At 49.4% G+C, this 14,603-nt stretch overlaps 1 protein-coding gene across 1 annotated transcript in view; it reads left to right on the top strand.

The window, feature by feature from the left end:
- The window catches only part of LOC122153509 (electroneutral sodium bicarbonate exchanger 1-like), a 319,637-nt gene that overhangs the window by 151,239 nt on the left and 153,795 nt on the right, over positions 1 to 14,603 (top strand). The gene's annotated exons all lie outside the window — the stretch shown is intronic.

Genomic DNA, 14,603 nt, shown 5'->3' with positions numbered 1-14,603 from the left:
GAGATCCCTCCATCTCCCTCTTTTAGTAATTAAGTTGACAGTACCTAAGTCAGACTTTCTTTCTTTTTTACAGCCTAGAGCACCCCCTGATCTGGAGATGTGCCAGGAACCTTACAGAAGAATCTTCTGCACAAGAAGGTGGATGTTCCCAGGAATCTCAGGAGGGATGGCATACTGATAGCTGTGTTCAGGGAGCTGGTCAAATGTCTCATCTTCAATTCTGTAATGGTGGCTTAGATGCCTGGCTCATGTGTAAACTCTCTATGTGAATGTTGACATTTACTGAGCTACCTGGTCTGACCTCAGAACTGGCCCTGTTTTGAGCTGGGCATTGGACTTGAGGCTTCCTGAGCTCCCTTTTACCGTGAATTGTCCTATGACATAGAGGCCCTCACCTCCATCTTAGTCTCTTCTTGTAGGGCGTGTTGCAAGTCAGAAGCTCATGGAAGGACTGGTGGGGAAGAGACTTCTAGGGGTCTCTAGTCCAGCCTCCAGGCTGGCTTCAACTTTGTAGAGCTGAAACCCGAAGCACTCCAAAGGTGGAGATCACAGCAATGCTCCTCCTAGTCCATTCTATTTTTCCTAAGGCTCAGCCTAGAGCTCCCCAAAGGTAGTTTGTGATTGGTGCCCCTGTCATATCATTGGCCACTGCAGAAGAGAGCTTGGCTCCACCATCTCTCCAGGTAGCTGTTGGTTTTTATTACGTTGCCCTGTTGTGGGAATATAATGGAAAATTGCCGAGGAGGGTTGTAAATATGCTCAAGTGACTTGCAGCTGAGGTGCCAAAAAACACATATATCACACTAATTGTGGTTTACCTCTGTGTGCTTGACAGGTAGAATGTCTGTTCTTAGATAACAGAGGCCTGTGATAAACACAGAGGCACCTTATTGAACATCCTTGAGATTCCTGCCCTGCTGTGGGAAAGATCAAAGCACAATGGAAAAGTAGACCTGTGAAAATCCCAGATATACACAGGCAAAAGCAGCAGGTCCGAGCTCTTTTCTTTTTTGATGTAACCATTCTCCCAATAGATGCCATGTGGGGTCTAAAGAATTTTTGATGTCTATTTTCCTAATTTTTGTCAATTCATCCACTTTTTTGTTCCACTTTGTGGCTGGTTTAATGTCACATGCATGAGCTTTCACTCATCCCATTTGCAAGGGTGTTTTTCTGGCTACGTCTTATCGTAATCACCAGTCTTCAGTTCTCCAGATTGGGCATCTATTCATCTCCCAATCTGGGGCTTCCCACTGACAAAGCCACTGTGTGGCTGTCCTGGTTTGAGCTCAGAGGGCAACCAAACACCACACAGCCACTCAGTCCCCTCGTCCCTTCTGGCTCTGGGAAGGATAAAATTAAGCCAAAAAGATTTAGGAACTGAGATAAGGACAGGGAGGTCCGAGTCACCCATTACAGTCAGGGGCAGAAGGCAGACTCATTAGGGGAAGAAAAAAAGAACATAAATTTAATACAGACACTATCAACAACAACTTAACAGACAGAGTAGAATAGTGAGAAGCATTGCCACATCTTGAGAACACCTTCCCCCCACCCCTCCCTTCTTCCCGGGCTCAGCTCTGTTCCCGATATCTCTACCTCCTCCCCCAGCGGCGCAGGGGCAGGGAATGGGAGTGTAGTCAATGCTGCTGCTTCTGCCATCTTCAATGGAGGGGAAGATTCTGGAACTTGTTCCCCCTGCTCCAGCGTGGTCCCCCTCTCACAGGAGACAGTCTTCCACAAACTTTCTCCCACCTGAGTCCCTCTCACGGGCCGTAGTGTTTCCCGAGCTGCTCTGACATGGGACACTCCCACATGCTGCAATCCTCCCAGCACCAAACTACAGCAGCAGCGGCTGCTTCTACCCATCGGGTCCTGGCCTCCTTCAGGCATAATCACCTGAAAAGGCAGGGGGACCCATCAGACCGAATGTCAGCATCTGCTCCACCACAGACCTCCATGGGTGGCAGTGGGGGGTGGCCCTGCCATCTCACCGTGGGATACAGGGGGCTCTGCTCTGGCGCACCTCCCCTGCCCTTTCCTCCTCCGTTCTTCCACTGACCTTGCTGTTCACATAGATGTCACAACTCCTCCTCACAACTCCAACTCCTCCTCCCAGGTTCCTTCTTAAATACGTTATCCCAGAGGCGCAGCTAATTGGCTCATCCTTGGTGCAGAGGTGGGTCTGACTTAGAGCTGGGGGAGCTTGGAGAAATTTCTCACAGGAGGCCACCGCTGTAACCTCTTTCCCTGCTACCAAAAACCCCACCACTCACTCAATCCCAGGACAGTGGCATCTGCCCAAACAGCATAAGAGTCCACAAATATGGATTTGCTTCATTTTGTCCTGCCAAAACAACCGCTCTTAATTCTCCTACTTCGGCACTGCCCTCCCCACTTCAATAACTTGTTTATCAGTTTGGATTTCTAACGTGACAGGATTATATTGCCATTTACTGACCACTCTCTTTGCTGAGGCATCGGAAAACCAAATGCTCTCAGCTGGGGTATCTTCAGTGAAGGGGGATGCATCTAGAATTAGTGAAGCTTTAAATGGTGGTTGTAATGCCAGTGGGTCAGTGTTACTACAGCATTTGTAATTCAGAGATTTTTGTATGTCCTTCAGTCAATTGCATTTTGTCTGCTATTCCCATTAAAGAGGTATACCATCTCCTGATTGTAGTTTTTGGTGTGACTCCCTCTGGAGGGGCAGTCTCTTTTAGAATTGTGTCTACAAAATTGAATGGACCTCTAGTCTGAACAGCTTGTTATGTCATATTTTCTCAACTTGTTTAATTGCATAGACTAAAGATAGAAGACCTTTTCCCCACTCAGAATACCTCTGTTCTGTCTCTTTAAATGCGGTCCTGCTCAACAGTAAAGGTCTTTTCAGTCCATCAGGGCCAGTTTGAAATAAATTACATTAAGTACCATGCTCTGCAAAACCCTATTCTGCTCTAAAAGTGTCATGAGGATGGACAAGTGCTAGAGATTGATATGGTTTTAATTCCCGTGTTATGGTTTTGAATGTTTCTTCATGTTCTGAGTCCCATTTCCACAGTTTTCCCTTTCGTAGAAGTGAATACAGTGGACGGGCAATGTTGGAGAATCTGGGTACATTTTTTCTCCAGTATCCTAAAGTATCCATTAGTTGCTATAATTCTTTCCTAGACTGCAGCATTTGTGATTGTTTTATTTTATTTAGAACATCTGGTGGAATTGCTGCACTTCCAGAACTCCACCAAGTACCCAGAAATTTCACTTCTTTGCTTGGTCCCTGAAATTTTTCAGGTGGAATTTCAATTTTTCATTCTTGCAGTGTTTGCCAAACTGTTGCTACTGCTTCTCCCACCGTTTTAGGAGATTTTCCCCCAATTAGAATATCATCTATATACTGATATAGTTTTATCTCTTCAGGAAGTAAAACTGTCTGTAAAAGTTCAGCAAGAGCAACATGAGCAATTGTGTGTGAGTGTTTATATCACTGTGGGAGTCTGTTAAAGGTATATTGGATACTCTCCCATGTAAAAGCAAATTTTTCTTTTTCCTCCTCCTGTAAGGGTACTATGAAGATCATATCTTTCACATCTAGCACTGCCATCCAAGGATGTGCGGTGGCTTGTAGTGTAGCCATCAAAGTTGCAATATTGGGGACTACAGCTGTCAATGGGGCTGTATTGGCATTTAAGCACCAATAATCAATTGTTAAACACCATCTCCCGTACGTCTTATGGACTGGCCAAACTGGAGAATTACATGGGGAGTGAGTTCTGGAAATAATTTGTAGTTTTTCTAAATCCGCAATTACTTCAGAAATTCCAGTATGTTCTGCAGCAGAAATTGGATACTGTGAGACGTTAGAGATTTTTGATTCAGGAAGTACTGGGGCTGCACAGAGTACACACACTGTGGCAGTCTGTTGATTTTTATTAGGGTTAGGGTTGGCATTTGAGCCAAAAGACCACAAACTACCATCTGGCAAATGCCAAGTCTGGCTGCTCAACACATTGAAACCCAGGATATTTTCATGATGCTCTTTGATGGCAAAGCCAAAAGACGTTGGATGCTTTTCATCAGGGAGCCATAAATGAAGTCTTGCTGTTTGGCACACAGTGCAAGCTCCTGCAACTCCAGTAATTTGAACTTTTTGCCATCCAGGTTGTATGCCTAGCTTATCGGCATCCCGTTGTGTAATTACTGAAATTTGTGCTCCAGTATCAATTAATTCAATCAATTATGTTAATTGTTGCCAAGGACCTACAAGAATTAAAATGTAAGGGCCAGTCTCATTTAGCCATTGCCCAACTACTGTCCGGGCACTATTAGTTTTTTGGTCTTGCATTTTGTGACTGAACCCCATGAGGGAGGAAAGGGTTGTTTCTCTCTCTGGGAGCTGGCGATGGAGGAGTTGGAGTATTCAGAGTGTTACATTTTTGAAATGCTTGAATTAGACTCAGAAGAACCACCAGTAGGTTATCTCTGAATCATGGCGCTAAGAATTCCTAGCGCCAGTGCTTGTTTCCATAGTTCATTTCTCCACTCCTGGCCCTTAAAATTGTCAGTCAGAAGATTTTTGTTCTTGGGAATTGCTCTGATGTGATGGTTTAATTTCCCTAACAGTGCAACCTGTTTTTTTCATTTCACTGGGAATTTCATCCCATCCCGTTTCTCATGCATGATTTGTAGTTTCGTGCATTAACATTGCCCAAGTGGGTAATTCCCTTTGTTCCAACTCCTTTTCCTCAACATTTCTAACAGCCCATGTTATGTTTACCTGTTTTTGTTTGAGCCTACTCAGCAGCTAAACGCCATGCAGTCGCTCACCCACCCTCCCCCCACTTGGGAATGGGGAGGGAATCGGAGGGGCAAAGGGAGACTGGCGGGTTGAGATAAAAATGTTTAATACCAGTAACAGAACAATACGGTGACAGCAGTATCAACGGGTAATGTACAATACAGCTACTCACCACCCGCCTGCTCCCAGCCAGCAATCCCAAACACAAAGGCACCACAGCAACAATCCCAGAAGTGTCAGCCTCTCCTGGCCCACTCCTGCCTTTATATAGTGAGCATAATGTCACATGACATGGAATATGGGCCAATCCGGGCCCAGCACTCCAGCTGTGCTCCCCCCGCCCCCACACACAGGTGAGGGCACTGGGACCTGGGGAGCCCCTGGGGTCTCAGTGTGCTGCAGCACTCCTCCAGCTACCAAACCAACAGGAACTGTATTCCAGCCTGAAGCAGGACTGTATACACCCCTTATTCCATATAATTTTATGTTATGCTCACGTTCCCTATTTCTAATTCATTCTTGTAATTTACTATCCTCTTCCTTGGTCAAAGACATATGCACACAGATGTCATTCCCTCAGTCCATGGTCCATCATTGCAGGATGTATCATGAGTTGACTTGGTCCATAGCTTCAGGTTCCATCTGTCATAACAGTCCCTTCAGGCAGGAGGAGCGATGCTCAGTCAGTAGGGCAGAGGTGTCCTTGGACCTGGCAGGAGGATGGCATGCAGTCTCTGTTGCAGCTGGAGCTGGTGGCTGATGCATCTGATGCTGTCTGTATCTGATGTGGGCTCCATCTCCACCACTCTCCCCAAAGCCATGAGCAATTGTCTCTGGGACATCAGGGCCATCTCTTATGCAGGGTGTGCTGCACAATTATTTCTGTTTCTGGTTTTGATATCATCAGAGTACTTCCTTCTCACCATCATGGCCTATGACCGCTACATTGCCATCTGTCAACCCCTGCACTACGGGACCCTCCTCGGCAGCAGAGCTTGCGTCCACATGGCAGCAGCTGCCTGGGGCACTGGGCTGCTTTATTCTCTCCTGCACACTGCCAACACATTTTCCCTATCACTCTGCCAAGGCAATGCTGTGGACCAGTTCTTCTGTGAAATCCCCCAGATTCTCAAGCTCTCCTGCTCACACTCCTACCTCAGGGAAGTTGGACTCCTCATGGTTATTGCCTCTTTTATTTTGGCATGTTTCGTGTTCATTGTGCTGTCCTACGTGCAGATCTTCCATGTGGTGCTGAGGATCCCCTCTGAGCAGGGACGGCACAAAGCCTTTTCTACGTGTCTCCCTCACCTGGCCGTGGTCTCCTTGTTTATCAGCACTGCCATGTTTGCCTACCTGAAGCCCCCCTCCATCTCCTCTCCATCCCTGGACCTGGTGGTGTCATTTCTGTACTCAGTGGTACCTCCAACAGTGAACCCCCTCATCTACAGCATGAGGAACCAGGAGATCAAGGATGCGCTGAGGAAAGTGTATGAATACATATTATTCTAGCACTAATAAGTTGACAACCATTCTCATTCAACTCCCAGGAATTCAGTAAAGTCCCACCTTATCTTTTGTTCTTCTCTTTCTTTCTTTTGTATTTGCTTGTTATATTTGTGAAAATATTAACTGTAGTTATGTATTATACATAAAACTTCTTCTTAAGCGTAGAACTGTTTTTTTCTGTCTGCTAAACCTAATGTATATGAGGAACCAGGCTCTTTGCATAGATAAGGAGGCTGGAATGCAATCATATGCCTCCTCTCTCATCTCTCAGCTCTCCTCTGGAGCTTGGGGCCCAGCCCCAGCAGGCAGAAGGGCTTCAGGAGCCCAGGGCCCAGCTGCCCCATGGAGGAGCAGCCCCCGTGGCCCTCGGGGCTGCCCCTCGCTGCCTCAGTGGGCACTGCCTCTCTGCTGCCTGGCAGTTGGGCTGCTGCTTCCCTGGAGCCACGGCCAAGGTCAGCAGCAGGACGTGGCCTTTGCAGGGCTGGGCTCTCCTCACTTACACACCGTCCCGCTGTGCCCTGGAAGTTGTGTCACCCCCAAGCTCTTGTGTAGCTTTTGACAGTCCCCATGTGTCTACAGTGGCATCCCTGTGACTACAGGCAGGAGCAGGCCATGGGAAGCACGGTGTCAGAGCTGACCTCCATGCCAGCACCCTCATAACCAAAGGGGCTCCTCAGGGCAGGGCCAGAAGGCTGGACACCTCTTCCCAAGCTGGTGTTGGGAATACACCCAAGGAGCTGCTCCCTCAAAAGGACTTCTGCTCTTCTGAGATTCTTAATGGCTTCTGGGACATAAGCTCAGTGTCCCAAGGTTACCTGTTAGGGACCAAGTGGTAGACAAAACCTCCCTTCTTGATTACGTATGTCCATGCAGACAGGAACTGGTCTTTGATTTTTTGACAACAACCTTCCTGTTGCTATCCCAGCTACAAGGGCTGATGACTGATGCCATTCTGGAGAGGTACTGGGAGTTTCCAGGAAAGCTCAAGTGATCTCCAGGAAGGGTGTGTGAGTGTGCATGGGCAGCGAGTGGTACCTTCTACAGTGAGTAACCATCCAAGGAAGAGTCTCCTGGAGGAAAATGTGAAACTTTGGAAACCATGGGCTAACAAGGGCCCTGCAATTCCAGGAGAATTTGTGAGGAGCCAGGAGGCAAAGGGACACCAGACTGGAGAGTGGTTCAAGACACCCTCTTGGAAAGCCCTTGGGCTGGATTGAGTGCAGCCCTCCCTTGACTTTTGTGTCATTGGGCACATGCCATGGTCCTGCCCAGTCCCGTCCTTGGCCCTTGAGCCATCAAGGGAAGATGGAAAGGGCCTCAGCAGGAGTGAACAGTGTCTGGCTTGGTCTGTTTTGCCCTGCCAACAGCACAGCCAGTGGAGGATCACCCTGTGTCCCCAGGGCACCATAGTCCTCTTGCTCTGCAGAGCAGCACCACCAGCTTGGGGCCCAGCAGGGAGCATGGGGAGGGAGCCAGGAATGGCTGGGCAGGACAGCATGGATATGGTCATGTGGAGAAAGGCTGTCTAGGGATCAGGGATGGCTCTGGAGAAGAGCAAGGGAGCATTTACTTGCCTGCAGGGAGGCATCCATGAAAAAAAGAAACCTTTTTAAGCATGCACCTTCTTCCAGCAGGATGGTCTGTCACTGTTCCTGGACCTTTGTGCTGGCCTGGGGGCAGAGAAGCTGGCTCTGAGAGGGCAAAGTCAGTCTGTGGGGACATCTCCTGGACCTGAGACCAGGAGTTCTGAACTTTTACTGACATCCATTGCCTTGTGCCATGGTGAGCCTCCATCCCTGGGGTTGATGGGGAGGCTGACAGCCCTCTCTGCCCCTCAGCAGCTGCTGTGCCCTTCAGAGGGGCTGGGGCTGTGGGGTGAGTGCCCAGAGCTCTGCAGCACCCTGCATCCCAGACTGGGCTTCTCTGTGGGGATGAGTTGGGGAGCAGACAGGGGAGATGGGGAGAGCTGGAGAGGGGCTGGTCTACACTGGAAAGTTGCCTGGGAGAGGAGAACAACAATATTTGGTGATCTGTGTGACCATGCAGGGTGAGGACACACTCCAGTGGGTGTGTGGGACAGAGCCCAGTCTCCTGGAAGGGAGCTGAGACCTGCAGGTGCAGGAGAGAGGAGGCTGGTCTGTGCCCTTGCTGTCACGGACAGACAGACAAGGTGTCTCAGGGCATTGATTGCCCCCCAGCCTCTCCTATCAGCCATTTCCAGCTCTGGCCAGTTGATCCAGTTTATGGGTGTTTTTGCTCTGTGGCCATCTCCTTCCTCCTGCTGGTCCTGGTGCCTGTGGCAGGGGAAGAACCAGCCCTGCCCCAGCCTCCCTTCTTGCCCAGACCTTGGCAGACCGTAGAGCAGGGCTGCCTGTGAACCCTTGTGCGGGACATGGTTGGGGCTTGGGAAGGAATGGGAAATGGGTGGGTTGCAAAAGCATGATGGCTGGTAGGGATGGACGCTGAGATCTTGCCTAGGGGATCCCGTGGGGGATGTTTCCTCACTCCAAATACACCCTGTCCTGTGCAGTGTCAGTTGAGGGGGGCCTGTGGGGGCATGTGTTAGGCACTGGGGCTGCACGGGTGCAGGGATGGGTCACGGGTGGGAGCCACAGCCCAATGCTCAAGAAGTGGAAGCAAGGACAGGCAATGAAGGAGGAATTTAGAAATATGTCCTGAGCATGAGGGTATGTGTTTAGGAAAGCCAAAGCTCCCCTGGAGCTGATGGGGTCTGCAGGCAACATCCAGAGCAAAATGAAGAGCTTCAGTCCCTGCGTTTGCAGTAAAAGGCTGAACAAGACACATGCCAGTTGCTGCTGAATGGGGAGGGGGATTCATAGCAGCAGAGACAGGTGAGGATGAGTGAATCAACACCTTCCTTGCTTTAGGCTTTACTAACCAGTTCTCCCAGGCCTCTGCTCAGTGACAGGGCTCCTCTTGACAGGCTTCCTCAGTCTGGAGAAGGGATGGCTGAGGGGCACGGCATAGCAAGGGGGGCCTCACCTTCCTCCCCATGAGGCTAGACAAGCCTTGCAACAAGCACTGGCCACCCTGAGAGGCTGTGAAGTCCTCCATCCTTACAGGTTTTAGAGACCTGGATGGACCAAGCCCTAAGAACAGAAGTCTCACCATATACCTGACCCTGCTTTGAGCAGAGGAGTTTCCCATAGACCTCCCGAGGTCTATGCTGAGCCTCAGTGATCTTATCCTATGATGTCCTGTCTGATATGTGATCAGCCAATGACACAACAGATGTTTATGGGGCCCGGATCCTCTTGTGTTTACGTGACCAGCTAAGGCAAGTCAGGTGAACGTCTTCTCCACTCCACTGACTGCAAGGGGAGCCTGGAGGCACCGCCTCAGGCAGCTCTACATTACCACTGAAGCTCACTGCATCCAGCTTTAACACCCTCAAAGGCCATGGGCTGCATCCTGAAGCTCCTACACGCAGGGTTTGGGAATCAGGGAAGCTGAATGAAACCTCTGACTTACATACAATACCAGTGTTCATGGACAGCAAGGAGTTTCTGGTGTATTCCCAGTTCATGTGGAACCCACCCAAAAATGGGATTTGTCTCCCTTTGTTTCAGGCAACCTCTGTTTGGGTGTCTGTCCACTCTTGCTCATACAGTCTCTTCTTCCAGTTGACAGTGGGACTTCAACCTCCTCCACTGTAATTCACCCTCACAGCACTTTTAAATCACTTGGTTCCCTTGCTGTTTTGGCCTCCAGGAACCTGATCAGCCCTTGCACAGCCTGGGTATTGGCTCACTCCTGGGCACTTCTCTCCGGGTGATCCCCCTCCGAGGTGAAGTCCCAGGTGTGGTTCTGAGGTGACATGCTGCTCGGTGCCAGGTCTGATCCAGATGAGATAGGGCTGAGCAGTGTGTCCCTGAGCATGGCCTGCCCTCCTGCCTGCTGCAGCTGGTCGGGTAGCTGTAACAGAGGGTTCCTCAGATCCAGCACCCAGACAGGTCCCTGGCACCTGCCCCAACCCTCCCTTTGCTGGCACAGGCAGTCGATGACTGGCTAGGGCTGGACTCTGACACCCACACACAATGCAGAACTGGATGAGGATGTGAGTGCTGAGGGCAGCCATGGCTGAAGTGACCATGGCAGGGAAAAAAGACAAGCTGCAGAATCACAGCCTTGCGCTGCAGCACAACACATTCACAAGGTTGAGCATCTGCTTTGTGGGATCCTGGAGAGCCAAAATCCATGGAGCCAAAGATCTTGGATCTTTGTGGACAACACCACCAAACCCAACAAACACATCAGTCTGATGTGCTGGGAGTTGAGCAGGGCCTAGCTGGAGCATAGTAGGGTTGGACACGGGTTTTCTGGCTGAAGAGATCAAACACCAGAAGGCATTGCACAAGGGTGGAAGAGGGAACAGGTTGTCCAAGAGACAGATACAGAGATGGCCTTGGGGTAAAGGGGTGAAGGCAGGAATGCCAAATCTCAGCCAGAACTGGAACTAACAAGGAATGGGGATAGCAACCAGAAGGTTTTCTCTGAATTCACTGGCAGAACAAGGAGTCAGCTTAGGAAAACAGAGTCTCAGCGCTCAGTGGGGCAGCACGTGTTGTGGCAGAGACCTGGAAAAGCTGAAGAAATCCTTATTTTCCCATCTTCTTCTCCCTGTAAGATCTGCCACCATGACCTCCCTGGTCCCAACACCTGTGCTAGCAGGTCTGCCCCCATGGCAGAGGAAGATGTGTCTGGGGAGCACTCACAGCACTTGGGCACACACAGGTCCATGGGACCAGAGGGGATGTGCCCAAGGGTGCTGGGAGAGCTGGCTGGTGTCATTGCAAGGCTGCTCCTGGTCACTTTTGAAATGTCAGGGCAAACAGGGAGTTCTTTGGTGACTTGGAAAAGGCAGGCAGTGCACCCATTTTCATGCAGGGCAAGAACGAGCATCCATGGAACTACAGGCTGGTCAGACACATCTCAGTCCCTGGGAAGGTGATGGAGCAAATTCATTTAAGTAGTTCCTTTGCCCACATCCATCAGCTGTTGCTCTCTGGGATGACCTGGTGTAGCTGAAGTACCCAGGGGGTGCTTGGAAGGGTGACCCAGGACATACGGGATCCCTTCTGGAACATTCCCTGGTCACCAGAAAAAAGAATCTCCAGAAACCTCTGTTGAGACAACTCCTGTCTCTGCATTGAGTAGAGAGGGAAGACTAGACAACTTGATTTCACATAGACATCTGCACGAAGGTGTCTGATGTTGGGGGAAACAAGTTTCCTCATTTTCTTCACTTAAAAAGGAGTCACTCCACAGTTACCCTTGTGGGAAATAAAAAGGGAGTGTTCATGGATGATCCAGAGACCCCTTTAAGTAGACACAGATGTGTTGAGACAAGTGCAAATCTGGCCACCCAATCCCAAGGTGTTTCACTGAGGTCTGTCACCCAGCTCCCCCGTATTGAGTGAGAAGGCTTGCCACCTTAGTGGGTGACTCTGTGCAGAGAGTGAGTAGTGGCCTGGATGCTTTTGGGTGGGGAGCCGTTTTAGTGTGCTGGGATCTCTGCAAGACAGAAAAATATCTTTCTTTTATACTGCAGGCCTGAGTATGACAGAAATATTTAGAAGCTGTCAATAAAATGAATCAAAGAAGGAATTCGGAAATATGGAAAACAAAGAATATGTTTTAATAAAATTTCAAATGTTTAAATTCTTTGTGCTCGTTTCCCCCTAGTTTATCTTTGTTTAGCTCCTGTCTTGTGTAACAACAGCCAGTCCCAGGGAAATACATCAGATACACCGGGGCGTCTACAAGGGACACTCGATGTTCATGGTCATACAGATGAACTCCACGGAAACGGGAAGAACTGCCTGACACTTTAAAAAAAACCATCTGAGCACCTTCTCATCATCTGAGATGATTTAAAAATTTAATAAAGTGGTGATGTTTTTCCACCATGACTTCATGGGAATTTCTAGGAAGTGTATTAACTGCAGGAGATGAAATATGCTCCTTCCTCAGTGCTACCATTTCCAGGACTCTGTCCAGGATACTGTGCCTTTAACCTCCCTAATTTTACCACCTGTCCAGCTCTAAAGCCATCTTCTCAGCACACTCACTGGATTATATGGTTTCTACTTGTCTCTAGTTTTCCTTTCCTGTTATTCCTTGCTCACTCAGATCCCTCTCAACACCCCAGGTTGAAGCTCTGAACTTCATGGACTTAGAAGCCTGCCCTTGTCTTTCAGCAGTCTCATTCTCTCTTCAGCCACCTCCTTCATTGTGTTTGGATCTCTCATTTCCCTTGGATCTGTCTGAGACATTGCTTGTGATGTCACCTCCTGTGGATGGTGAACCTCATTGGAGGCAGCTTCACCTTAGCATCACTTGAGAAATGTGGGATATTGTTGCTTAAAATTTACCACATTTTCCTTCTGTTGGTTCATAATGAAGAGAAATTGTGCTGTGCATGTGTGCAGCCAGGTCTCTGAGGAAAGCCAGTGGGAGCTGCTGCAGCAGAGCTGTACTGTCCAGCTGCAGGCCTGGGTGGAGAAGGCTGAAGGAAGGAGAAGTGCTGCAAGTGCCAGGGGGATGATGAGAGAAGTGACAGGGCTGGGGAGGTGAGGAATCAGGCTGTCCATGCAGTGTCTGACCTCCAGTAGGATCTTGTCCTACCCATCCTGACATCATTAGGAGACCCTCTGCATCAAGATCAGTGGAGGCAGCAATCACTTCTTCTATAAACTGAAAAAGTAATACAGTAAACTTAAAACTAAAAAATACTTCTGTATTAAATGCTCAGTCAAATGTTCCCCTTTACATACACTCCAGAGACCTCTGCAGTTATCTGTCCAAGGCTTGATAACTGAAGAAAACAATTCAAGACACGTGGCATTTTACATTTGAATGAGCCCCATGGTGTCTGTGGTGCTGAGTCCTGAGCCTCAGATGCTGAGAGGAGCCTGAAGAAACAGCCAAAGAAGTCAACATCAGAGGCAACCCCTAAGGTTTCAAGGAGTGTGAATGGGTCCCAGTGAGGGCCATCAGCACCAAAGTCTCCCCAGGGGCTGGTTAGAGCAGGAAGTTGGAGGTGTCAATGAGAGGCAAACAAACACAATGTTAAGGTGCTTCTGGTGCTGAGTAAACCTTCAGATGTTTAAGCCAAAGTGCCAAAGCCTGACCCCCAGCCCCTGGGAAGGGAAATCCTGTCCCTCACACATTGGCCAGCGTTCTTCTTGGGACAGTGTCATTTGGGAATGTGCGGTGACAAGGGCAGGACTATGGTATGACACCTGTGGGTGTCTCCTGGGTGGGTCAAAGAGGCCATGAGATCCTGGTACCCTGAGATTAATGTTTGTCCATGTAGGCCTTAGTTATGGAGGCAACAGCCAGAGGCAAGGGGGAAAAGACGTTGGCTCTGCTGGGGGCTCTTAGCCTTGCCAGAGCCTTCAGTTGTCTTTCCCACAGGCTGTCCTCAGTGTCCCACACCTGCAGCTCTTTCCCTGCAGACTCTCAACATCAGCCTTTCTTCCCCACCTCGCTCTCACCTGAGCATCTCGCTGCCCTCACTGGTAGAGAATAGAATAGAGGAGACTATTTCAGTTGGGAGGGACCTGCAACCATCATCTAGTCCAACTGCCTGACCCATTCAGGGCTGACCAAGTTACAGCATGGTATTAACAGCATTGGCCAAATGCCTCTTAAACACTGACCACCTTGGGGCATCGACCACCTCTCTGGGAAGCCTGTTCCAGTGTTTGTCCACCCACTCAGTAAAACAAATTCTTCCTCATGTCCAGTCTAAATCTCCCCTGGCACAGCATTGAGCCATTCCCACGTGTCCTATCACTGGATACCAGGGAGAAGAGATCAGCACCTCCCACTCCATGTCCCCCTGTCAGGAAGCTGCAGAGAGCAATGAGGTCACTCCTCAGCCTCCTCCTCTCCAAACTAGACAAACCCAAACTCCTCAGTCACTCCTCATAGCACATTCCTTCCAGCCCTGTCACCAGCTTTGGTACCCTCCTCTCGATGCATTCAAGGACCTTCAAGTCCTCTCAAACTGTGCGGCACAGAACTGCACACAGTATCGAAGGTGAGGCCGCACCAATGCTGAGTATCTATCCATCCTCCTGGTTGTTCCTTGAAACACAAAGTTGTGGGTTGTTCCAGACTCCCTCTGGGTGACTTGTTGCAGCACAGCACTGCCCTTGGGGTGACATTTCTTTCTTTTTGTCTCCATTCTCTACCTCCCAAGCTGCACTTTGTTCTATGATGTCTTTCTCCTGCTGTTTTCCTCTTGGAAGAAAAGCTCAATCACCTCTGAAAC

Source organism: Tyto alba, unplaced genomic scaffold, assembly GCF_018691265.1.
Source record: "Tyto alba isolate M040663 unplaced genomic scaffold, T.alba_DEE_v4.0 Super-Scaffold_20, whole genome shotgun sequence".
Lineage (NCBI taxonomy): Eukaryota > Metazoa > Chordata > Aves > Strigiformes > Tytonidae > Tyto > Tyto alba.
This window is presented reverse-complemented; position numbering and strand designations above follow the sequence as displayed.